This window comes from Schistocerca cancellata, chromosome 5, assembly GCF_023864275.1.
Source record: "Schistocerca cancellata isolate TAMUIC-IGC-003103 chromosome 5, iqSchCanc2.1, whole genome shotgun sequence".
NCBI classification, from domain to species: domain Eukaryota; kingdom Metazoa; phylum Arthropoda; class Insecta; order Orthoptera; family Acrididae; genus Schistocerca; species Schistocerca cancellata.
In genome coordinates, this window is record NC_064630.1 from 526,034,187 (window position 1) to 526,059,693 (window position 25,507).

The window sequence follows — 25,507 nt, forward strand, 5'->3', positions numbered from 1 at the left end:
TGGTAATTTGCTGATAGTCACCGCTAGTCGCAAACGTGGCGAGTTCAGGTGGAGAGCGAGCTTTCTGTGTGTTGGAGTTCGACGAAAAACAAGTGTGCTACAGCTGTTCAACGGATGTTTAGAACCAAGTGCAATTTTCAGAGTTTCTCTTCATACTGCAATGTGTATGACATCTGTACAATGTTTACTTCTTGTGCAATAGATAGTTGAAAGTGTTCCCGGACTTTACGTACACCCTGTGTTTGTACTAAGTAGGGCACTTATTTCATAGAGAAGACTGGCGGCTACATATTCACAATTAACTCGCAAACGGTCCTCTGGCGTTCTATATTTACTGGACCGTTTTGTCCTTTTTTATGACTCACTTTCACACGTGCCAATTTTCGATGTTATGATCCATCCTGTGTATGCAACAACATTTTCATGGGCCTACCCAGCGAGGGGCAGGGGGTGGGGGGTGGCAGCTGCCCCCACTCCCCCTCCTAGAAGATATTCGCAGTTTTTCACTAGTTTACTATTTTATTTAATAAGGAATGCTGCATGTTTTCTCGGATTGCACAAGTGCATTCTTGTATTTAAAATGTTTATTAAAAGCAGTTTTTCACTGGTTTACTGTTTTATTTAATAAGAAGTGCTGTATGTTGTCTCGAGTCCTTGTTTCCTGAGACTAGTATGACCTGCCCCCCCCTGGGTACGCCCCTGAACATTTTCATTATGTTTGTAGATGAATAAATAACAAATATCGTGCGTCTTAGAGCTTCATGCAAATATTTTTATCTGACGCCATTTCAGTAACGGATGAGATAGTTTAAATTGATGCTGTCAACAGCAATCCAATGGATGGAGGATGTGTGTGGAAGAACGGGGGGGGGGGGGGGGGGGATGTGATGCCAAATGATATATCACTTGTGTGGAAAAATGTTAAATGTTCTCGAGCCGCCCCTGAGCATAGCATGATATGTCCCTATTTTGAAACGTGTGCCATCGTCATCAAATATTACATTACGATGACGGAAGTTTGAAGCATGTTTATGTGGGTATTTTCCATACGCTTGTGATCGTTTCCGGACTGGTAACAGTGGACGATAGCAATACGTTTTACAAGACAAAAATTGTCGCTGAGACTGAAAACAGTGCAACAGTACTGTTTGATTTTTCGCTGCCTAGTTCATAACACATAGCCAAAAAATTATCCATTAGTAAATTAAAAAAAATTAATGTTGATTTTTTGTTTTGTTTATGTAATGTTGTTACAGCAGTTTTAAAACTCAGAATGAAAATAAATGTAAAACAGAATTAAGAGCAGCTACTGAGAGTAGCTGTTCGTGTAACGTTATGTGCCATTCTTACCGAAAGTTTTCGGTCCAGTCTCAAAATATTACATACCCTCTTGGAGACCGGTAGTGACCGGAACGTTTTTCACATAAATGTACAACATGACGCAGACTACAACCCATAAGAATTTTATCGAAATTGATTGTGGTCGCGTGAGCCTATGCACTTACTTCTACCTCAATACATTGTTTTTTCGCATCTTGAATATCGGATTGACAATTTAAATACGAAATCAGCTGTCGCACTTCTCCAAGTGCACGGTACCTGTCGCGCAGCAGTGTGTGACAGAAAATGTAGTCCTTACCAAACCTTGTTTGCTCAATGTTAGAAACACACACTCTTCGTGCGTTCGAGATAAAGAGCGCCATTCCTAGAAAACAGTATACGGTGGTAGGCCTACAAAAGACATGCAAAACGAAAAGGGTACCACCAGTATTCACATTAAAAGGGTCGGTTTCGCGTTCCCTTACAGACTACTATGGTATCAGCTTCCTAATTACTGGAAAAACTAAATATACTGACAATGTTGATAAACAAGTGCAAAAAAGTGATGCAAGATTTGTTTCTCGTCATCATCATTATCGATTTCAGAACCATTACACTGTTTCCACATGTGTAGTTTGTTAATAAGCAAGTATAACTACAATTCCAAATCATAAATGTCTTGATTTTAACACGGCAACCTGTGATGCACAAAATAGCAAAAAATTCTAATTTACAAGCTAATTGTATCTACGAAGTCACGTTGCTTCTTCAATTATTCCAGCGGAAAATACATGTGCAGAATCCTAATTCACTGTTACTTTGGTATTGTTGAATGTATTCAGTTTAGTGAAGTGCTAATTTAGAAGTTCATAACAGAAGTAGGATAATTGTAATCAATACAGTAAATGACCTAATGTTGACAGGTGATACTGAAATTTTAATATCAGTTACTTCGGAAGAAACTTACGGTCACTGGTAGGTACGCATTTATCTTGAATTCTAGGTGCTGCATATCTCCAGAATCGCCAAACACGTATATTGTCTTCTTAGCATTTCTTGCACACAGGCGGCACAGTTCAAATGGCTCTTCGACAAAAGCATGAATTTTGCTTTCGAAATTTGGGAACAAATCATGGCTAGTACTAAAACTAGCTTTTGAATTTTCTGCAGAATCCATTCCGCTGAATTGGGCTAGAAATAAAAAAAAATAGCTTTGGAATGTAAACTTTGACGCAATCCCAATAACATGGCCAAGGTCCTAATTAAACGTGACAGTATAATATGATCGTTTAATGACAACTAGTTGACGTGCTTAAGATACGTATGTTAAGTGAAATACTAAATTTAATGATTGAATTGGACTGCAAAGTTTCTTCCTTTCCAGTCATTTATATTGTTCTGTTTCAACGACTTCAGTATTAATTGGAGGCATACCGATTATCGCAAAAAGAAGACACATTTGCACATTGTTAATGAAGGGCGGTTTCTATTGAAAGTTAGCAAAAACCATGAACATTTGGAACTAGTGAAATTTATTGTTTGGTAGCAATCAGATATAAAGAAAACTGAAATCGAGATTAATACAAAGGCATCGAAATATTGGGCTCACTCCTCACGAACTTAAAACCGTCGTAGTATTCGTTAGTCGGAACGAAAATCGTCCTATGAAAAACTGAAACCAGCTAGAGCACAATGGGTATGTAGCCCTGTTAAGATTCAGAAGAAATACTTTACGCACTACTGCAGAATTTACCAGGGATAGGGCTATATTACTGAGATTATCGTTTCTGAACTACTGTTGTATTCAAAACTAGCGAACGAACCAAAAAATTAATTCACTCAACGCTGTTGCTAAATGATACCATTTCAAAATAAAGTAATTGCTTTTAATATAGCTTAAATAACATGCTCAGCTGACGAAAATAACTGAAATACTCCTGACACTTCTTAATAATAAAACATTAATTGTATTCGCCTGCGTAAGAATAATTTACACCGTAGTTATAACACTGAATATGTATTCTGCCGTACCTACTAGTTTACCAGGAAGATGCCGTAGGTTCCACCGAACACACTAACGACAAACTGACAGGAGGCGCAATCGACATATTAGAACAATGCCATTCTTTTGTCTTTTTTGTATGTTTCTCTTCTTCTTATGTTTTCTTATCACTGACAAAGTTTCCTAATCTTTTCGTACTTCTGGATTCTTTTCTACGCGATATTGCTTTATTTTTCGACTCTGAACTCATTTTTAGTGAAAAAGTGCATCGAAAATGGCGTAATGTAAAACCTGACACAGAGCTATCGGAGCAGCACGAAAAATTTCAATGAACGTTTCCTCTGGCGTAAGCGAAGGTCGCCTGCTCGCGGAAGTCAACTCCATTAGGCCACTGACGTCCGAGGACTTACATGCTGAATTGTAATTTTTTTATGCAACCGGTCATTGTCTGTTAACTGAAGGAAGCAATAAATGTACCGATAAGAGACTGTCTCGCAACACTTTTAAACGAAAATTAGAAATAAATGCAAACCAACTCTGATGTTAGTCTGACAACCACCGTCCGCTATAAATTCGGCGTGAGATACCTCAAGGTACATTATCGGGCGTTACGAGTGCAGCGCTCACGTTTTATAATGCCATCGTGCTGCACTCTTCCACAAATAATGCCTATAATAACATAAAATATCAGTAAGAATAGCTTATCTCATTTCACCCGCTTTGATTTCTACACAGTTGCAGGCAGCAACAATGAGACCCTACAGAAGAAACGAGAATTGAACAAGGTATGCGGGAAGGCAGTGGTCGTCAAACTACGACCCGCGGGCCGCATGCCGCCCGAGTCAAGTGTTCGTGTGGATCGTGGTTCTCAGCCGTATTTCATAATAGTACGCAAATTAAGTCACATGAGCCGGCCGGAGTGGCCGCGTGGTTAAAGGCGCTACAGTCTGGAACCGCACGACCGCTACGGTCGCAGGTTCGAATCCTGCCTCGGGCATGGATGTGTGTGATGTCCTTAGGTTAGTTAGGTTTAAGTAGTTCTAAGTTCTAGGGGACTTATGACCACAGCAGTTGAGTCCCATAGTGCTCAGAGCCATTTGAACCATTTTAAGTCACATGTTAAGGGGCAGGGAGTGGATTAACAAAGTGTGACAAGGGGGCAAGGGGAGGCCGTTACATGTATTAACTATTGTTTTCTTTTTATTACAAATCTAAACTTCGACTAACGAAAAACTTAAAAACATTACCAGTTCTATTATTATTATTTAGCAAGGGTTTGTATCACTTTTTTTAGCATATGGCGGCTGCCCACGTAAGGTGTCGCGTGTCAACAGCCTTTGACATGCGCCGGAAGGCCAATACCGCCTTTGAGGCTTTGAGAAAAACTGCCACCGCTCTGATTTCGTACGTGTTGAATTGTTTATATCATTTTGTCGAAACTTGACATGCGATGAGTGACGGATGTGTTTCTTGGTTGTTCTTTTTTGTGATTTTCAATTTATCTAACAAAATTTACCTTGAGTAAAAACAATGATGAAGGTGTTCTTTGCCACAAACTACTGTATTTTACGTACTATAAGACGCACTTTTTCCTTCCAGAAATTACTTCCAAAATTCAGGTGCGTCTGATACTCGAAATTAATATAAAATGTCCAGTGTTTGATTTAAAATTCCCGTCAGTTTTAAAAATGGCAATATATTTGATGCTGCCGGAAACCTACCTCTATCTGGCAATATTGAATTCAACTGGCAGCAGCGGTGCACCGATGTGACGAACATGAGTCGCCGGGATTCACAAGCTTGCAGGACAGATATTCAACAGGAAAGAAATATACTGAAGAGAAAGATCAGCACACCGAATGACAGAAAAAAGTAGCTATTCTAAAAATCAAAAATTCCAGAAATTTGTGAAAATATATAGACTTACCAGCAGTTCTTGAAATTCGAAATACTGTTGGTCGACCGAGTGCAAAAGAAAATCAATCCGGTTTACGTGTAGTCATAAAGGAGACAGTAGTTTTTGTGGTAAAGCTAGTGGTTGACGTCTCACTGAAATTATAAGGTGCCACAAAACTTTGGAGGACTTACAAGCCAAACTATGTAAACAAGGCTATAGTATGGTTCAATCAGGGTTATATTTAAGACTGCTTCCCAGACGAGCCAATACAAAGAAATTGTTCCTGTTAAATTGTGCAAGCTAGACTCTACGCTTCATGTAAAGCAAAAAGATGGCAAATTTTTTTCATCTACTGTAAGAAACCTTGAATCTTTAGCTTCCGTTTTGGATCCTGGTCAAGTATTTTTTCTGTCTGTGGATGACAAAGCACGTGAAGCTTTAGGTATTTACAGCAGCAAATGATTAAAGCTCCAGTATTAATGCGCCTTGGCTACCGTGTAAAATTATCGCATCATAATTTCGTGGTCACTGAAAAACATAACACATTCCCTCTGTTCATGCAGGTATTGCAATAAAGAAAGTTGATGAAGGGAAAACTAGAGCTGTGATACACTTTGGGCCTATATTCGTGGCGATTTGTAGTAGAAAACATTTTTCCAGTAACACAGAGACTCATGCCACAGGCGTACATAGATTATATAAATTACCAGCTTTTGTAAAGTCAATGAGAACTCGAGAATGCTTACCAAAACCTGTGTTTAGTTTCACTTGCGATGGTGGTCCCGACGAAAAGCCACGACACGAGCGAGTTGTAGTTTCAGCTGTATACCATTTTAAAGATTTGACTTTTACGCTGCCACAAATGCTCCAGGTAGAAGAGCATTTGACAGACTGGAGCGATAAATGACGTCTGTTAGTCGCGAAATTACCGGTGTTGTGTTAAAACATCACAGTTTCGGTACAATTTGATTCTAGTAATCGAACTACTGACTTGGAGCTAGAAAAACGGAGCTTTGAGAGCGCAGAATCTTTGGGTCTCCGAGTGTCATCACATTTCCAGCAAACTCCGTATTATGTCTACTGCCCCAGAGTCGAGGCATACTTATTTAAACGATCATGTGGTATCTGTGGTCTATATTTTTCATCATACAAAGCCACTTGCTAACACATTTAATCACATAAGAGCCAACAAGAGGTTTTGTCCATCACGATGATTCATCCTCAAAGAATTGCAGCTAGGCATGCCAGGGAAGTTTTTTGATAAACGATGACGATGCTATATGTTTGGATGAAGATGATTTGGACACATTGAATGTTCCTAATATTATCCAAATCGAGGACGAAGTGATTGCTACGTCAATCATAAATAACATGAAGGAATGGGTTCAAAGTTCTTGGACACAAGATGATAAAATTTTGTATCGTTCGTTTGATTCGTTATGTTTTGTAAATTTTTCTAAAACATTCGATTTATTCTTCATTTCATGTAAAAAAGGATTTCGTGTAGAAATATATAAATAATTCTGGAAGTACTGTATTAATTTAATAATTTCTAAATTTAAATCTGCAAAATATGTTTATGTCACGCCACGGGAAGAGTCACACAAATGTGGCCACCTGTGACAAGCAGGGGATGGGGCTCCAAAAATCGTGAAATTCGTGTGAAGTAATTAATGGATAGCCCCTTAACACTTTCGCACCTGAGCCCAACGCAGACCCATGTGGCCAGCTAACTGAGCATTTTTCATGATTTTTAGAATTCAACAACTTTTTAAGCTTTTGCAGACTGATGTGTCATCTTTTTGAAGAAATAGGTTGTGGCAGACGAAAGATAGAAACAAATTTTTGATACCAAAAAATATTTCAGATTTTGAAAAAAGTCAAACACTGAATGTAAGACACATAATTTGTTTTGGTGTGGTATTCCCTGGAACATTCCGGCACACATAAAGCGACATTACACTCTTGACACCACCAACATGTCTCTTTCCTCCCTGACTTGCCAGTCTGTGTTTTGCTCCTTTCCGAACAAACTTACAAACCCGTTTGGGGTTTGCTTTCTTCTCTGTCGCTGGGATCTTCTGTACAAAATGCCTTCCCTTCAGTCTGCCATTGATTGGACTATTTACGGGCTCAGTTTCCTTGTGTGCTCTTTTCACAAGAGACTCGCCAACCTGAAGAAGGAATATCTTCGGACTACATTTTTTCCTGTCTTTAGCATTTCATGTCTCCTTGTACAATACATAGTGAGACACATCACAAACATGGGAAAAAACAACTTTTTCCACCATTTGAATTGCTTTCTCCTGTTTTATAAGTATTGTCGTCCAACACTACATCTGGTTTCATTTTGTTAATGCGACCCTGTTTAGTACCCACCGACACTTCCGACATCGTGGCCTTGTGACAAGTTGAAAGCATCAACACATCCCTTGTATCTTTCCACTTCAAGCAAAGCAACTGTTCTCGCCCATTAAAATCATTTCCCCTCACTTTATCTTCTTTTCCACAACAGTATCTTTGGGCAGGTCTCTCCTGTTAGGCATGCATGTCCCATACCTGTTGAAATCGAGATTGCGACGCGCTTTTGTAAGCCAGTCATAGCTCATATCATGTGATCTCGCTAGCTGATGACCGCATAGGACACGTGATGTAGTCAGCCAATAGCAAGATCACTCTTAAGTAGCGCGAACACACAAATAAGAAAAGTTCATGGTTTAAATTAATATAATTAATATACATAGTGTTGCTACAAGAAAAACAGAGGTTTCACATATAATCGTAGTCTCGAAGATTAATAAGCTGCAAGAGAAACTAAGCTTCCATATATAATGTTGATCTTTTTTACGCGTGTTACATTTTAAGATATATCACACAAATGTGCCAGTAAAATTTTTAATAACGACGTAAATGTCTGATCTTCTGGGCTCGAAATTCTTCTAGATGGTAGTCCTCAAAGAGTTGATTTTTAATTGAGAGACAAACGCTCTGTGATTTAAGAAATTCATCGTACATTATCGCATATAGTTCATCTTGTGTAAAAGGAAATCTACTTTGAAAGTAACGCTTTTCAAACCACCATCCGCAGTGTTTTCCCGTGACCTGTTAGAAACTGATTCGTTTCAGCAGTTGCCAGAGAGAGCCAGATAACAGGCGCCACCGCTCTTGCGCAGCTACGATGACACTGGAAGCGCACTATGTCACAAAAGAAACAAGACACCAGAGGACACTTCAAGTTCATCGGAATTTCGTGAACCATACTAAAATACATAACTGGGCTTAAAGTGCACATCCGTATGTCCAGGTTCGGATGTAAATTTTCTTGTATACCAGTGCTGTATTATCTCATGTTTGATTCTTTATTATGGCATAATGCCATGCGAGCTAAAAGATGGAAAACGTGCACTTGAAATGCAACGAATAGTTGAAACTAGCTAACAGTGTGAAATTAAACACTTCGTTTCAAATAAATTGATTGCCTCAGCACAAAAGATTAATAAAAGCCAAATCTCTTTAGCAAAGCGACAAAAATAACTTCATTGTCCTGCAAGGTGCTTAATACTTGACTGTCAGAAAGGTGGAAATAAAACCTGAAAATAATTACATCTTTTAGCCTTCCGTAATTATGCGAACGTATTTTAATTCATTTGATAGCTCCCGGCCACAGAAATCCGTTTTGTTTTCATTGAGTAATAAATGAAGAAGAAACAGCAAAATCATTAAACGTAAACACAGGTCACGTGGAGACTACCCACCTCCCCACCACAACTCAGACTGCTCTGTGCATCAGCCCCGGATCTACGGTATTTCCGAACCGGGGCAATACTAAATAGTGGCGCCCAGCCACACATCCGTAGCCAGAAGCGGGAGAAGGTACTACCCATACGCGACTTTAACTGCGCATGCACAGGAGCCCGCCCGCAACTGCTCAAACGAATCTAATGTCAACAGCTCTCATGTCACGCTCGTCGGAGGCAATCTGTCGTTATGAATCATTGCATAGTCTTTCTAAAGCCTTTGACACACTTTGCTGTTGGCAGACGCTTGTATGAGCACTATGTTTTGTTGTTGTATATGGCGAATTTCCTTTGAGACTTAAGTTTTATTTTCATTTTTTTCTTCCTCTTGTTAATGTTTTGTTGCTGCAGTATTATCCTGCAGACGCGGGATTCAGTAATATCCTTTGTTGGAGTATTGGTTCTTACCAGTCAAAATCACAAAATTTTAACTGAAAACTAAAACGATGAATCATTCCCGGAATTCTAAGAAATACCCTGGTTTTTCCAGGTTTTCTCCCGGATGAAAAAATTCCCGTGTTTTTCCCGGATCTCCCGGTTGTCCCGGGTCGTATACACCCTGCATAAATAATTTCATACCATATTTTTAAGGTTTATTTTTCGTATAAACTCTGAAGTGAATTCTTCCTCTGAACCCACACATGCCTTCATCTACAGTTAATTGATGGGGGGGGGGAGGGGGCATATAATAACTGACATCATCAAACCATACTGTCATAAAACGTTCTAATTTTGAAAAGTGAGTCATAATTCTGTTGCCCTTTAGGATTGTAATTTTCATTATTGTTCATGTGCAAGTTTGACAGAATTGCTTTGAATCTGTCCAGCTCATTATGCTAGGAGCAAAGTACGAAGACAGCATGTAATTTGTTGACCAATAATCATGCAATGACGAATTTTTCACAAGACACATGTATAAAATAATAGCAAGAAAAGAATAAATGTCACTCAGCTTTACAGGCTGCCACTTAGCAAACAAACTGTTCGTCTTTAGGGAGTTATTCCTTCTCATTTTGCTGAAGATACTTGCTGCATATCTATTAGTTCCAGTTTTGATTGTTTTCATAATTTTGTCTGTCATAAAAACACTGAAACAATCCTAAGCACTTGTATTTCTGTTTATTTGTGCAATACTCTACTATGTTCCCCAAAAATAGGAACATCCGGCAAAACATGGTCTTCTGTCCACACTGTACCTTTGTCTTCATTTTGAGAGCGCCGTACCTTTTTGGGTGGCGGAGGAGTTTCAGATTCGGCGGCAATTTTACGGCGTTCCTCTTGTTCACTTATTTCATCAGCATCGCTGTTCTCTTCAAATTACGATATATTTATCTTAGCAGTGTTGACTGTTGTATACACGCAAAGAGAAAATCAAATAATACATCAGTAAATACATATTCTTCACTTCGACAACTTACCAACAGTAAATGTTTAATTATTTTCTGAAACACTTTCACATTCTTCAATATCTCCTTCAGAACCAGAATCGTCTGCAACTTCTTCTTTTAGAAGAGCTAAAATATCTTCATCCGTCAGCCTTTCGCCCATGATGTGGCTAATTCGCTTAGAAAACGGTCATGCACACTTGCTGTCACTAGATACACATTCGAAAGACGTGGGAATTTTCGTAGGTAGAATTCACGCTACACGCATGCAAAAAAACTGCGGGAAGCACTCAATAGACGGCCGCACATGATGCAGGAAGCTCGACGGACACAATAACATGCGACGCAAACTCTACCAACCTAGAAGGCAGTGAAAAATCCGCAGCTGACTGCCGCCCGAGTCACACGCGGGCTCTGGCCGCTCGGCAATACCAATAAGCCCGATTCACACTCGGGCGCCGTCGCGAAAGTGTTACGCAACTGAAATCCGAAGCGAAGAACCTCAATTAACGTAAAGCTACCCGTAAAGGGTGTAGCTTTCCAGCTCAGTAACAAACAAAAGTACTTACAGAGACAGTGATATTTTAATTGCCTTTGCTGAATTCGGCCATGAGTTATGTGTAGTTGGCCGCTTACCCGAGGGGACAGAGGTAGGGTTAAAAGACGTGAGAGGAGTATAACCGGATCGTTGGTAGAACCGCCCCTCCTGACGCTTCCCGACAGCAAAGAAACGAGATGTATACCTGTCTTCCAGTACTGTCAACTCAACTCACCGCCGTGCGCGACTCTTACCGATTAGATGCTATGGTATAAGTTTTGACATGGAAATAAGGTGGATTCGTGACTATGTGTCACAGAGACAGGCAACTTCATATGCTGTACTATTTGTAGCAAGTGACATTAAATTAATTAAGAATGTTGTAAGACAATGCAGCGACCAGAAGAAAAATGACATTGAAAGCTTTTAGTAAGTATTTTTGATGGTGTCTCAAGTTGTATACAATCAATCAGGGTAACTTTTTACCAGTCGGGTTAGGGTACCTTTGCACGACTTACTACTTTTGTTTCAGATCGGTGGGACTGGACCTACTTGCATTATTTTGTACTAAAAGTAACAGTTTTGTTACCTCTGTGATTTTTGGTTCATGTTTTAACTGTCCTTCCACCATCCTACAAGCTCTTTGGCTCGTAATTATTCTTTATTTGATTTGGCTATAAAGGAGCATCTGACGACGGTGGTTGAAACTGAACAATGGCAGGTCGATACAAATTAAAATTAAAATAGTACTCTAATAGGACATAATTACATATCTTTTCACTTTTCCGAGCTGTCAGTAACTACGGACGTAAAATGTTACAATATCTGTAGTGACGTGTAATTTATTTTGTGTCCAGTACTTTCGAAATATGGAAAGAAGTGGTACAAAGTTATTCCAGTTGCCTGTAATTCATTTATAATGGATGAACATTAATAAAACCGACAAACTGCAAGGACAGATAGCTGACTGTAAATGGAGCAAGAAAGGTCCTATGAGGATACGTCTGAAAAATGGACGATGTGCATGCAACGACAACATATCACAACACACAGGAAGCATCAAAAAAGTGTATACACACTTTGAAGTGTTATAGAAAATTTATTTTCCGTTCTACAATGTTAAATTTCTGCGAATGGAAAGCTTAAAATTCAATTGGAAAAATAAATATACTTTGCAAACGTGATTAATGTTCAAACTGGTGGCCTTCAGCATCAATACATTTCTGAGTATGAGTCACCACTGATTCCGTACATCGTACCAAAGTGTCCAATGAGATTTCTGCGCACACCGCCTGAATCTCATTCCAAAGTGTGTCCTGGTTGCGTGGTTTACGTTTGTACACCTCATATTTTACTGTGCCCCATAAGAAGAAATCCAGCGGCGTGAGGTCTGGAGAGCGCGCAGGAAACTCGATTGGTCCCCTGCATCCTATCCACTGGCCTGGCACATTGTGATCCAGGTATGCTCGTACGTGCGGCAGGGCGCCATCTTGTTGGGAATAAAATCATCATTACCTTATAATGCACGAATGGCAGGAAATATGGGGTCGTCAAGCATTGTCAGGTACATTTCTCCAGTAGCAGTACTTTCAAAGCGGAAAGGCCCAATGAGTCCCCTTGCAGACAAACCACACCACACATTTACACCAGGCAAATTCACAGCCTTTTCAACTGTAATGTGATGATTATCTTCAGCTCAGTACACACAATTGTGCCTATTGACAGTTCCATTGAGTTTGAATTGGGCTTCATCAGACCAAATTATGCTACCCATAAATCCTGGTTCACGTCTCACTATCTCCTGAACCCATTCACAAAATTCTAACCTTCGATCTGGATCGTTGTCTCTTAGCTGTTGCACAAGCCTTGGAATATACACACGGAACCGAGCGGGGTGGCGCAGTGGTTAGACACTGGACTCGCATTCGGGAGGACTGCGGTTCAATCCCGCGTCCGGCCATCCTGATTTAGGTTTTCCGTGATTTCCCTAAATCACTCCAGGCAAATGCCGGGATGGTTCCTCTGAAAGGGCACGGCCGACTTCCCTCCCAATCCTTCCCTAATCCGATGAGACCGATGACCACGCTGTCTGGTCTCCTTCCTCAAACCAACCAACCAACCATACACACGAAACTTGTCTTTCTTCAGAATGCGTAGCACACTACTAGCACTTACATTACTCTCACGTGCCGCTTGCCTTGAACATTTTTGAGGCGAACGCTGAAACAGTTCCAAGACCGCAGTTGTGGAATCATCATTTGTAGCTGTACGAGGTCGCCCTGATCGACCATTATGCACATCACACACTGTTCCATGAATTTCGAATTTGCCTCGTAGGCGTGTAACTGTTAACCTTGTAGGTGGTTCTGTACCATACTCACTTCTCCACTGTCTTCGAACCGCAGCTACATTCTCAAACTTCCAGTACCACTTAAGTATCTGCTTCCGCGCTTCAAAGCTCAAACGCACGTCCGCCATGTTGCAGTTACTTCCTTGCCACTGCTGCCACCTGTTGAAGAAAGATAACATTACTTTCTCACAGATATTTAACCTTGTAGAACGAGAAATAAATTGTCTATGACAGTTCAAAGTGTGTATACATTCTTTTGACACACCCTGTATGTTCAAAGTGGCCTCCATGGGATGCAGTGCATGCGTTCACACATCCGTAAAGAAAACTGATAACGGAAATCCCATAATTGTGATCTGGCGCAAAAACGACGACAAGATCCATCCCCCAGAGGGAATTCCGCTACTGATAATCGTTGCACTCGTCGCAGGTGATTGGGACAGTAGGGGTTGTCATGCAGGATACACATAATCGTACGTTGTCTCACACCATGTTGGCGGGCCACTTGCCTGGAGCTTGTACTACGGTTCGTCTCAATACCCTGTAGAACCCAGTCCTCCAAATCTGTCTAACGCACAGTCCACTGCCTCCCTGCACGCTCGTCTGTCGGAAAGGACCCACGATCACAAAAAAGCCCAAGAAGAGCTTGAAATGTTGTATGATGTGGTGGTTGCCTTGTGAGGGTACTTGTTCTGGTATAACCGTGCTGCCTCTTGAACGTTTCCGTCTGCTCAACCTTACGCAAACACCATCTCGGCTTGTTCCCGACAGGAATACCGACCCTTTCTGCTGCTTACAGTACGCTGGGCCAATCACACGGCCTGCAACACACAAGGAACACACGGCACGTGGTCAGAGGAACTGTCTTTTGTCAGCGCCACCTACCCTGGCAACGATGCATTTCCAGACCCATGTTCATAGGACCTTTCTTTCCTCCGTTTCCAGTGAGAATCCGTCCCTGCAGTTTGTTGGTTTTAATAACGTTCACGCTCTATATAAATACGATTACTGTAATTAAATAGCTATTCATTGGCCCACGCAGACAACAAAACAACACTTCGTCAGACAGTTACTGTGTCACAGCTCCGGGGTCTCTGATACTGTCAGCAAACTGAAACCGAGTAAAGTCGACACGAAGTGTTCCGAATAGTGCTGACTTTCAACAAACAGGAGATCGGCGGCAAACTTCTCGCACCTCTACAATAGCTTCTCTATTGGGGGCTCAAAACATACTGCTTTATTTAGGCAAGGACACCCATACCCGGGGGCAAGCAGGGGCCGATCTGTCTCCCTAGTTCTCAGGAAAAGGAAAAAAATAGGGTAGTCAGGTGTTTTTCTTTCAAGAAAATGATTTAAAAGTCTATATTATACTGGTTTGGAACTGCAACTTCATTATGGCTACTTACTGGTCGCCTTTCGTCTTCCAAAAGATTAACAATACTTCATAAATCCCCACCCCCTCCATCCTCCTGTTCGGCCCCGACGCCTACAGACTAACATATGGGCGCTCTTGTATGTAGGTTACTAATTAATAACGAGGTCGGTACATATGTGGCCCCAGGTGCCGCTCCACGGAGTCGGTATTGGCTCTTGAGCAAAAAAAGTTCGGCGAGCGTTGCTTTAAAGAGATGGCCTGATATCACACGTGAATAGGCAGATCGGAGTTCGCGGAGATCGATCGCTTATCGCCTGGAATTCTCGTGCAATCTTATGAGTCGCATGCGACGTGTGATAATATGGCCACCCGGCTGCTATTCGTTTGTCTAGTTATTAAGCGTGGTTGAGTAACTTTATCTCGTTTCACTTTGTCCACAATGAGTAAGAACTTGACGTTAGAATTTCACTCTGAGAAGCGAAGCTGAGGCTGGAGTTGCCAATTATGTTAAGAAGTAATACAAATATAAAAACACTGACACCTCAGATTTTGTAATACTTAGCATTTTGAAACTTGTGCTGCAGAAGCATGCTCACTATATACTGGGCTCAAGCTGTCGTGATAATGGAAATTTGTGTTAGTTGCCAATAGCTTCTATTTCAATATGTTTGCAACTTGAAAGTGACTGACATAAACTGTTAAATACAATATTGAGAAGATTTTCTCAACTGAAACGTTTAAGTCTGAACAGAATGTTTTTTCCTAGGTGCAAGACCGTATTGTACCTTGGAACTATTCTCACATTTGGAAAAGCATTGCTTTTCCCAGTAATTTTGTAAATTCCGAAAAAGCTTGCAGCACAAATAAAGGGAATGATATTATTTCAAAATGGAGTAAGAAAATTCATTAGAAGTCTGAAATGTGTTCCAAGGTATTGTTGTGGGGAATGCTAAACAAAGTAATGTTGTGGGGAATGCTAACCAAAGACTGCGTTTTATTGGCAGGACACTCAGAAAATGTAACAGATCTACTACGGAGATTGCCTACACTACGCTTGTCCGTCCTCTTTTATAATACTGCTGCGCGGTGTGGGATCCTTACCAGACAGGACTGACGGAGTACATCTAAAAAGTTCAAAGAAGGGCAGCACGTTTTGTATTATCGCGAAATACGGGAAAGAGTGTCACAGAAATGATACAGGATTTGGGCTGGACATCATTAAAGAAAGTCGTTTTTCGTTGCGACGGAATCTTCTCACGAAATTCCAATCACCAACTTTCTCCTCCGAATGTGAAAATATTTTGTTGACGACCTACATAGGGAGAAACAATCATCATGATAAAATCAGGGAAATGAGGGCTCGTACGGAAACATACAGGTGTTCGTTCTTTTCGCACGCTATACGAGATTGGAAGAATAGAAAATTGTGAAGGTGGTTCGATGAATTCTCTGCCAGGCACTTAAATGTGATATGCAGAGTATCCATGTAGATGTAGATGTAGAAGATACGTACATCACTCTCCCCTGTATACTGTTGAACGAGGCGTTGTGTAACTTGCAAAAATCAATAACCTACACCAAAGGGCCGAAGAAACTGGTACACCTGCTCAAAATCGTGTAGAACCTCCGGGGACACGCAGAAGTGCCGCAACACGAATGTCTGAAATAGTGCTGGAGGGAACTGACACCATGAATCCTGCAGGGCTATCAATAAGTCCGTAAAAATGCGAGGAGGCGGAGATCTCTTCTGAACAGCACGTTACAAGGTAACCCAGACATGCTCAATAATGTTCATGTCTGGGGGGTTTGGTGCCCAGCAGAAGTGTTTAAACTCAGAAGAGTGTTCCTGGAACCACTCCGTAGCAATTATGGGCATGTGGGGTGTCACATTGTCCTGCTGAATTGCCCAAGTCCATCGCAATGTACAATCGACATGAATTGATTCTGGTGATCAGACAGGACGCTTACGTACGTGTCACCTGTAAGAGTCGTATCTAGCCGTATCAGGAGTCCCGTATCACTCCTGCTGCACACGCCCAACATCATTACAGAGCCTCCACCAACTTGAACAGTCCATGGGTTCATGAGGTTGTCTCCAAACCCATACACGTCCGTGCGCTCGATACCATTTGAAACGAGACTCGACCGACTAGGCAACATGTTTCCAGCTATCAACAATCCGATGTCGGTGTTGACGGGCCCAGGCGAGGCGTAAAGCTTTGTGTCGTGCAGTCATCAAGGGTAGACGAGTGGGCCTTCGGCTCTAAAAGCCCATATCGATGATGTTTCGTTGAATGTTTCTCATGCCGACACTTGTTGATGGCCCAGCATTGAAATCGGCAGCAGGGTTGCACTTCTGTCAAGTTGAACGATTCTCTTCAGCCGTCATTGGCCCCGTTCTTGTAGGGCCTTTTTCGGCTGCAGCGATGTCGGAGATTTGAAGTTTTAGCGGATTTCTTATATTCACTGTACACTTGTGAAATTGTCGTACGGGAAAATCCCCACTTCTCGCTACCTCGGAGATGCTCTGTCCCATCAGTTGTGCGGCGACTATGACACCACGTTCAACTCGCTTAAATCTTGATAACCTGCCATTGTAGCAGCAGTAACCGATCTAACAACTACGCGCCAGACACTTGTTGTCTTATATCGCCATTGGCGACCGCGGCTCCGTATTCTGCCTTTTTAAATATCTCTGTATTTGAAAACGTATGCCTTCCCCCCCCCCCCCCCCATGATCCATGAACCTTGGCGTTGGTGAGGAGGCTTGCGTGCCTCAGCGATACAGATGGTCATATCGAAGGTGCAACCACAACGGAGGGGTATCTGTTGAGAGGCCAGACAAACGTGTGGTTCCTGAAGAGAGCTAAAATGGTTCAAATGGCTCTGAGCACTATGGGACTTAACATCTATGGTCATCAGTCCCCTAGAACTTAGAATTACTTAAACCTAACTAACCTAAGGACATCACACAACACATCACGAGGCAGAGAAAATCCCTGACCCCGCCGGGAATCGAACCCGGGAACCCGGGCGTGGGAAGCGAGAACGCTACAGGCCGGTTCCCACTAGAGCGCGGCAGCGCGTCGTGCGGCAACGGCAGCGGCAAGCGTTTTCCGCGTTGACGCGGCGGCTCGCGGAATTGGCGTTCCCATCTGGAAGCGGCAGACGCTAGCGGTAGCCAATGACGGACAGCTACCCACTGAAACTCCCGGTGCGTTTGAAATACTATATCTTACACCTACATGGAGGAAAGGCGAAGTTGGGTGAAGACATACCAATTTTTCATTTTCTGTACAATGTGCTCTTTCACATATTCCATTATGCATGTTTTCTCATTTCACCATAAACAGATTTCATGACTACCGTTCATCATTGTTCACTATCTAGCACATTGCTTAAGAATCATGAAAGAATAATACATATTTGGAACAAAGTTTTCGAAACCAGATTTTAAATTATAAGACATTTCCCGGTGCAGACGCAAACCTACAATACTTTATTAGTTACGAGCTGCAGTTTACAACTAAAGAGACAGTAAACGGTAGCAAATTAAGGAAATGGAACTTGAATAAGTCAAGACCCACAGGTTTTCGATAATCTTAAAGTTAGCGTAATGCAACGACTGACTGAAACAGAGGAAGGAATCCGCTAGAATATGAATGGATATCTTTGAGAGAAGAAGTGGTGAATGCAGCAGAGTATGAAAACGGGAAGAAGGTACAGTAGAAATCGTTAGATAAAACGTGAAATACTAAATCTGACAAGAGGGAAAAATATAAAAATGCAGCAAATAAACTAGGCCATTGGAAATAGAAATGTCTAAACATGACGTTGACAGAAAGTACAAAATTGCAACGTGATTTTGTACTTGGAAAACATAAGGGAATGAAAATGAGAAAGAACAAAGAAAACTTTGCTCAAAGGAGAAGCAACTGTCAAGAACTCATTTGGCAAGCCAGAACTAAGCAAATAAGAGAAGGCTAGATAGTGGAAGGAATATGTAGACAGGAGAGGGGGAGGGGTTGTACAAACTAACATAAGTACAATGTTAGATTCCTGTGAGATGTCTGAACACGCAAGGCAATACTGATCCTACCACTTAACTATGTAGACACACTGAAGAACAGCGAAACTGTGTTTATAGCATTTGCATGTTTAGAGAAAGGTTTTGACAATCTTAATTAAAACATTCTTTGAAGCTCTGGAGATGTCATCGATAAAACACTGGGACACAAGATTATCTACAACTTGTACAGAAACCAAACTGCATTTCTAAGACTTCAATGACTTGAAAGGGAAGTAGTAATTGAGAAGACAGAAGTAGAGAGGATATAAAATGAAGACTGTGAATAGCAAGAAAAGCGTTCTGAAAAAGAAAATTTGTTCACATGGAATATAAATTGTAATGATTGGGTACTATTTTACGAAGGTATTTGTGTGGAGTGCAGCCTTGTAAGTGAAACGTGGGCGATGAACAGTTCTGTCGAGAAGACAATGGACGCTTTCAAAACGTGGTGATCAGTAAGAATGCTGAAGATTAGATATGAGGATCGTGTAACTAAAGAAGAGGTGCGGAATTAAATAGAGTAGGAAGAGGAAATTACGGCACAACTTTGACTGCAAGAGGGATAAGTTGACAGGACATATTATGAGGCGTCAAAGAGTGAAGACAAAGGGGTTGGGTGATAGTATTCTGCTAATAATCATTTGTTCAAACGCTATTCTACTATTTTATCTGTTAATGTAAGCAGTGAATTTAGTCTTCCATGCACTCCTTCACAAAACATTTAAACCTAAACTGAAATCAGCTGAACATCAAACCTTTCAAACACTGTCTGACAACTACTGCATTCACTTTCAACTTTCTATAACCATCACTGGCTAGCCCCACACATATACAGATATAAGGAGAACAGAAATAAACAAACAATTTCAGCATATAATTCTTTAGGTTGGCAACCTGTACATAAACAAACCAAACAGGAAGGGGCATGAGGTGAACACACTGTAGTTACGACTTCAAATCAGTGTTTTCGGTAAAATGTCTACAGCTAGTGAGAGAAGAAAAAAGAGCGAACATGAAAATGTGCTTATGTTCCATAATCTAAGTTTTAGTTCAACCTCCAGCATGTGACCAGGTGAGGGGAAACGTATATGTCCACCAAAAACTCGATTCACTGTAAGTAATCAGTTATGCATTTAAAACAAAACTGAATCATTCTAGATTCCACCAAAAATTCCTTCAAGTAAAAGGCGAAACGCGTCTTGAACCAATAAAGTACACTCGATAAAGAAAAATAAAAACGTTTGTTACTTACCAAAGGAAATAATCAGTAGCTGTAGATACTTAGCAAATTACATCTTATGACATACCAGCAAATTAGTTTCTGTTTAACTTCTCATTCCACACGCTATTAAATGCTGTTTAAAAAAAATCATCTATCCCTTCTGAAAAACTGTAGTTTCTTTCATATCTCGGTAGATAAACAGATTTTGGATATTTATCATGCGACGAAATACATGACTTTTTACAAGTTATCGTTTGCAAAAAAACGCTTTTAGATTTCTTGAACCGTTTACGAAATTTGCAGTTGATACAACCACATGGTTTACAACGAGCAGGACGAAGAATCGGTCGCGTCGCGAGCGACCCGCGTGCAGTCACCGCACAGCCCGTCCGCCGGCATATCATTCAATATCTCGAGAACGGTGATAGCTATCGTTCTGCTCTCAGCTTTAAAAGCAATTTCGATATGTTGACTAAATTTCATACGCAATAATGTATTACCTAAAATGAACTGTACGCAAAGTCCACGCAATGCGTTTTTACCTCTGCACACTCATTAAAATTTCGTGTAAAGGTTTACGTAAATGCGATACAGCAAGTAACCACGACGAATATCGAAAAGAAATTCAGCCCTTTATCGAGAGAAGATATCAGGCTGTAACATGCCCAAGAATCAAATTTTTCTACCGAATAGCTTCCTTGGGATCGGATGATAAGTATTTCATAGCTGCCGCCGCGTCCGCGCCAGCGGTTCGGAGAAAGTTCTTGTGGCCCGGGGTTGCGTACCTGACGTCACGCTCAGCGCGGTCTGTGATAGGCGGCGCGCACCTGGGGCGCGTCACGCGGCAGCGGAAGCGGTTCGACATGGCCAAACCGCGTCGCAGAGCCCGCCGCGCCCTACCGCTGACGCCGTTTCCTTGGCAACCATGCCGCTGACGCGCGGTTTTGACGCGCGGCAGCCCTAGTGGGAACCGGCCTTACCGCACGACCACGAGCTGCGGACTCCTGAAGAGGGGCAGCAGCCTTTTCAGTAGTTGCAGGGGCAACAGTCTGGATGATTGGCTGAACTGGCCTTGTAACACTAACCAAAACGGCCTTGCTGTGCTGGTACTGAGAACAGCTGAAAGCAAGGGGAAACTACAGACGTCATTTTTCCCAAGGGCAAGCACCTTTACTGTATGGTTAAGTGATGATGGCGACCTCTTGGGTAAAATATTACGGAGGTAAAATAGTCCCCCATTCGAATCTCCGGGCGGGGACTACTCAGGAGGACGTCATTATCAGGAGAAAGAAAACTGGCGTTCTACGGATCGGAGCGTTGAATGTCAGATCCCTTAATTGGGCAGGTAGATTAGAAAATTTAAAAAGGGAAGTGGATAGTTTAAAGTTAGATATAGTGGGAATTAGTGAAGTTCGGTGGCAGGAGGAACAAGACTTCTGGTCAGGTGAATACAGGGTTATAAATACAAAATCAAATAGGGGTAATGCAGGAATAGGTTTAATAATGAATAAAAAAGTAGGAGGGCGGGTAAGCTACTACAAACAGCATAGTGAACGCATTATTGTGGCCAAGATAGACACGAAGCCCACAGCTACTTACAGTAGTACAAGTTTATATGCCAACTAGCTCTGCAGATGATGAAGAAATTTTTAAATAGTATGTGAGATAAAAGAAATTATTCAGGTAGTGAAGGGAGACGAAAATTTAATAGTCATGGGTGACTGGAATTCGAGAGTAGGAAAAGGGAGAGAAGGAAACATAGTAGATGAATACGAATTGGGGGTAAGAAATGAAAGAGAAAGCCGTGTGGTAGAATTTTGCACAGAGCATAAATTAATCATAGCTAACACTTGGTTCAAGAATAATGAAAGAAGGTTGTATACATGGAAGAACCCTGGAGATACTAAAAGGTATCAGGTAGATTATATAATGGTAAGACAGAGATTTAGGAACCAGGTTTTAAATTGCAAGACATTTCCAGGGGCAGATGTGGATTCTGACCACAATCTATTGGTTATGAACTGTAGAATAAAACTGAAGAAACTGCAAAAAGGTGGGAATTTAAGGAGATGGGACCTGGATAAACTGAAAGAACCAGAGGTTGTAGAGAGTTTCAGGGAGAGCATTAGGGAACGAGTGACAAGAATGGGGGAAAGAAATACAGTAGAAGAAGAATGGGTAGGTTGGAGAGATGAAATAGTGAAGGCATCAAGTAGGTAAAAAGACGAGGGCTAATGGAAATCCTTGGGTAACGGAAGAGATATTGAATTTAATTGATGAAAGGAGAAAATACAAAATGCAGTAAATGAAGCAGGCAAAAACGAATACAAAGGTCTCAAAAATGATATCGACAGGAAGTGCAGAATGGGTAAGCAGGGATGGTTAGAGGACAAATGTAAGGATGTAGAGGCTTATCTCACTAGGGGTAAGATATACTGCTTAGAGGAAAATTAAAGAGATCTTTGAAGAAAAGAGAGCCACTTGTATGAATATCAAGAGCTCAGATGGAAACCCGGTTCTAAGCAAAGGAGGGAAAGCAGAAAGGTGGAAGGAGTATATAGAGGGTCTATACAAGGGCGATGTACTTGAGGACAATATTATGGAAATGGAAGAGGATGTAGATGAAGATGAAACGGGAGATACGATACTGCGTGAAGAGTTTGACAGAGCACTGAAAGACCTGAGTCGAAACAAGGCCCTGGGAGTAGACAACATTCCATTAGAACTACTGACGGCCTTGGGAGAGCCAGTCATGACAAAACTCTACCATCTGGTGAGCAAGATGAATGAGTCACGCGAAATACTCTCAGACTTCAAGAAGAGTATAATAATTCCAATCCCAAAGAAAGAAGGTGTTGAAAATTACCGAACTATCAGTTTAATAAGTCACAGCTGCAAAATACTAACGCGAATTCTTTACAGACGAATGGGAAAACTGGTAAAAGTCGACCTCGGGGAAGATCAGTTTGGATTCCGGAGAAATGTTGGAACACGTGAGGCAATACTGACCTTACGGCTTATCTTAGAAGAAAGATTAAGGAAATGCAAACCTACGTTTCTAGCATTTGTAGACTTAGAGAAAGCTTTTGACAATGTTGAGTGGAATACTCTTTTCCAAATTCTAAAGGTGGTGGGGGTAAAAAAAAGGGAGCGAAAGGCTATTTACAATTTGTACAGAAACCAGATGTCAGTTATAAAGAGTCGAGGGGCATGAAAGGGAAGCAATGGTTGGGAAGGGAGTGAGACAGGGTTGTAGCCTCTCCCCAATGTTATTCAATCTGTATATTGAGCAAGCAGTAAAGGAAACAAAAGAAAAATTCGGAGTAGGTATTAAAATCAATGGAGAAGAAATTAAAACTTTGAGGTTTGCCGATGACATTGTAATTCTGTCAGAGACAGCAAAGGACTTGGAAGAGCAGTTGAACGGAATGGAGAGTGTCTTGAAAGGAGGATATAAGATAAACGTCAACATAAGCAAAACGAGGCTAATGGAATGTAGTCGAATTAAGTCGGGTGATGCTGAGGGAATTAGATTAGGAAATGAGACACTTAAAGTAGTAAGGGAGTTTTGCTATTTGGGGAGCAAAATAACTGATGATGGTCGAAGTAGAGAGGATATAAAATGTAGACTGGCAATGGCAAAAATAGCGTTTCTGAAGAAGAGAAATTTGTTAACATCGAGTAAAGATTTAAATGTCAAGAAGTCGTTTCTGAAAGTATTTGTATGGAGTGTAGCCATGTATGGAAGTGAAATATGGACGATAAAAAGTTTGGACAAGAAGAGAATAGAAGCTTTCGATATGTGGTGCTACAGAAGAATTCTGAATATTAGATGGGTAGATCACGTAACTAATGAGGAGGTATTGAATAGAATAGGGGAGAAGACGAGTTTGTGGCACAACTTGACAAGAAGAAGGGACTGGTTGGTAGGGCACGTTCTGAGGCATCAAGGGATCACAAATTTAGCATTGGGGGGCAGCGTGGAGGGTAAAAATCGTAGAGCGAGACCAAGAGATGAATACACTAAACAGATTCAGAAGGATGTAGGTTGCAGTAAGTACAGGGAGATGAAGAAGCTTGCACAGGATAGAGTAGCATGGAGAGCTGCATCAAACCAGTCTCAGGGCTGAAGACCACAACAACAACAACATGCCTATAGCAGTTTCTTTCGCGCTTCCATTTGAAGCGACTGATCCACATGCTGACGCGAGATGGACTGTATCCAAATTATCTCTATAGCTTCAGTATAACAAACAGAGAGATACATTTGTAGAGAAACGGGAAATCGCTTCAACACGTAGTGGGTGGCTCAAAGGCTGTCAGTTACTGCAGAGACAAACAGTTTAAGGGTCAAAATTTGCATGATGTTATATGTGACATGGCAGCATGTGCTCTTAAGAACAGACTATCAGATACATATTTCAGGAGAGGTCCAAAAGTATCTAAATTTTCACGGAGGAAGAGAACGTGAAGCTCAGCATCGTTTCATGTAAAAAAGCGTGTCGAACTTCACACGTGTAATATGTGCGGACAGTATCCGGGCCAAGACCAGGCCTGCTGCGCGGCTTTGTTCGGTCTTTCTCGGAAATACCCGGAACGTTTAGCATTGCGCTGCGGCATTTTTCGGTCGGCACAACTGTCCGAGTTCGCCAGTATAGTGGTGTCATCGCTATTTCTCTTTGCTATTTGTTCGTGGTATGAAGCAAATTCACAGGTCCAGTGGCTGTTTGCATAAAAAGAGACAGTCTAGTGAACTTTAGTAACAGCCCTTTAAAATGAACGCGCATGAGAGAAAAGAGGGATGAGAATTTTCAATTCGTGTAAGCGATGGGTTACTGCATATTTTCTATGAAATGACATTACAGTATCACGTAGAATGAATTTAAAGATTGAGTAGACAGTGAAAGAACAAACAATTACAACGATCGGCAGCGGGATTCATTGTTCTGTAAATCAAGAAGCACTTTGCGCTAAATTTGCAAGCATGGAGCATGTGGACAAATTGGTGGTACGAATACATTTCTGAAGTCACATGCATTATTCTGTTGTCATCTGCAACAGGTTCTCATGGAACTGAACGAAGGGTATGGAGACTTCATATACTATTACTGCAAAGTACGTTTGTTAAGGAAAGCGGCATGCCTGGAACGATTTTTCTATTTAAAACTTGCTATTGTTGAAATTATGAAGGAAAAAAACTGCGGGAACGAAAATCAGAACATCTGGAACGGATTGCCGACTTTGCAGGTGAAGGGGACTTGACTACACACCGCCCACGGTAAGACATTCCTACGTAGCTCCTTTATGATTTGTTGGGCATAAATTTAAAAGGAAAATCGCGTTTTAGAGGGGAGACATTCTTACAAAGACAGTCCAGTTCCCTAAGCTCAGTGGAATTAAAGAAAACCGTAGGTTTGAAGAATTCATTATGGCCTTTAAAGAATTACAAGGATAGTTTTGTAAAGTCTGTGAGGCCACTGTCAATCTTGTATCTGTTTTCGAGACCGTTTGCCATTTCAATTGAAAGCGACTCTGTGCATTTGCTATGTAAC